We start from the raw sequence: 2,500 nt of genomic DNA on the forward strand, positions 1-2,500 counted from the left end.
ATGAGAAATAGGAGAGAAATATGAGAAAACGTATAGAAAGAAGAGGGAATGAAGAAAAAAAAGAGAAGCAGAGAGAAAAAAGAAAGGAAGAAGAGGAGAACGAAAGTCTGAGAATAGAAAGAGGAGAGAAGGAAAAAATGATAAGAGGAAAAGAGAGGGAAAGAGAGAAAGAAGAGAGGGAAAGAGAGAGGGAGAAAAGAAGAGAAGAAGAGGAGGAAATGAGATAGAAAGAGAGACAGATGGAAAAAAAAAGTTCTTTACTCCCCTCTATTACTGTCATAGTAACAAGAGTAATGATATTATTGATAATTAAGATTATGGTGATAGCGATAATAGCAAAAAGAACGACGACAGAGAACAATCCTAACAGATACTCCTCTTCTTCCTCTTCTTCCTCCTCCTCCACCTATTCTTCCTCCTCCTCTTCCTATTCTTCTCACTCCTCCTCCTCCCTCTCCTCCTCCTCCTCCTTCTCCTCCTCCTCCTTCATCCTCCTCCTTCCATCTACTCCTTCCTCCTCCTCCTCCTTCCTCCTCCACCTTCCTCCTCCTTCTTCCTCTTCTCCTTCCTCTCCTCCCTCCTCCTCCTCCCTCCTCCTCCTCTCTGCTCCCCCTCCTTCCTCCTCCTCCTTTCTCCTCCTTCTCCTCCCCCTCCTTCTCCTTTTTCTTTTTCTTCTTCTTCTTCTTCTTCTTCTTCTTCTCCTCCTCCTTTTTCTTCATCTTCGTCTTCTCCTGCACCTCCTCCTCTTCCTCCTCCTCCTTCTCCTCCTTCTCCTCTTCCTCTTCCTCTTCTTCTCCTCCTCCTCCTCCTCCTTTTCCTCCTCCTCCTCCGTTCTCCTTCCTCCTCCTCCGCCTTCTCCTTCTCCTCCTCCTCCTCCTCCAAAAGCAGCAAAAACAACCCCCCCCCCAAAAAAAAAAAAAAAAAGCGGAGTTTAAAGAGGGCGAGTCGAACGCTAACCGTGTGCTTGCAAGGAGGGGGGTGGGGGTGAGGGGGAAGGGGAAGTGGGGGGAAGGGGAGAGTTAAGGGAAGAGGAGGGTAATAGTGAGGGGGAAGAGGGAAGAGGGAAGGGGAGAGTTAAGGGAAGAGGAGGGTAATAGTGAGGGGGAAGAGGGAAGAGGGAAGGGGAGAGTTAAGGGAAGAGGAGGGTAATAGTGAGGGGGAAGAGGGAAGAGGGAAGAGGAAAGAGGGAAGAGGGCAGAGGGAAGAGGGAGGGGGAAGAGGGCAGAGGGAAGAAGGAGGGGGAAGAGGGAAGAGAGAAGAGAGAAGAGGGAAGAGGGAAGAGGGAGGAAGGAAGAGGGAAGAGGGAAGAGGAGGGAGGAAGGGAGGAAGGGAGGGAGATGACATAATAAACATTCAAGCCAATTGTTCCAACGAGACATATTGACGCCCGGACGCCCGGAGGAAAGAGAGATAGAGAGCGCGAGACTAATTGAGTATTGGAACTGTCTCGTGTAAATAATGTTGTGGCGGTAAGCAGATGTAATGATAGTGGGGCCAAAATTGTGAGTGTGTGGGAGGAGAAGGAGGAGGAGGATGTGGATGTAGAGGGGGAAGGGGAGGGTGGAGGGAGATGGGGAGGGGGTGGGGAGATGGGGAGGGGGTGGGGAGGGAGAGGGGGAGGAGGAGGGAGGAGAATAAGAGGAGGAGGAGAAGGAGGAGGTGGAGGGTAAGGAAGAATAGGAGAACAAGGAGGAGAGAGAGTAGGAGGAAGAAGAAAACAAAAAAATGAAAATGAAGAAGATAAAGAGGAGGAGGAGGAAAAGATAGAACAGAATATAAAGGAAAAGTAAAAGGAAGAAGAAGAGGATAAAAGATAAAAAAAGAAAAGAAAAGGAGGAGCAAGAGTAGGAGCAAAAAGGATATCAATGATAACATACAACGGAAAACTGATGACGCTCTGGGGGAAACAAGATATTATTGCGGACTGAATTAATCATAACAATGACGCAATCAAACTTGTCACCGAAAAGGAACGAACGTGTTATGAGAAACAGAAAGAAAAAGAGAGAAACATAATGGCAGAAGAAGAAGAAAAAAATAAAAAATAAAAATAAAATATCTACTGAAACAAGGGAATAGTGAAATTACTTTGATGTGCAATTTTTGCTGTGAAAGAACTTGATGGTTATATATATATATATATATATATATATATATATATATATATATATATGTATATATATCATATCTATATATGTATATATATATATATATATATATATATATATATATATATATATACACATATTTTTTATTCCTGTGGGTGTGAATCCTTCCAGCAAAAGAACAGCAGTCGGCGTGATCAGCCGAATCTGAGCCTCGATCTTAACTTTAATGTGGCAGGAGCAGGTGGTAATTAATCTCCCGCCCCTTGAATACTAACAAGACAGGACTTCTGAGTTTCTCTTCCCGAACGGGGATTTCTTGAGTGGCGTCTTGCATGCAACGTCGATGTGCATTTATCAGCTGGGCGACGGATCTTTTTTTTTTTTTTCTTCTT

General features: G+C 44.7%; 1 protein-coding gene across 1 annotated transcript in view; it reads right to left on the minus strand.

Moving 5' to 3' along the window:
* LOC122246327 (uncharacterized) overlaps window positions 1-2,500 on the minus strand; it is a 234,123-nt gene that overhangs the window by 44,793 nt on the left and 186,830 nt on the right. The gene's annotated exons all lie outside the window — the stretch shown is intronic.

The sequence above is a fragment of the Penaeus japonicus genome, unplaced genomic scaffold (genome assembly GCF_977035675.1).
Source record: "Penaeus japonicus unplaced genomic scaffold, GWHDUDI00000001_assembly GWHDUDI00000001, whole genome shotgun sequence".
Taxonomy (NCBI): domain Eukaryota; kingdom Metazoa; phylum Arthropoda; class Malacostraca; order Decapoda; family Penaeidae; genus Penaeus; species Penaeus japonicus.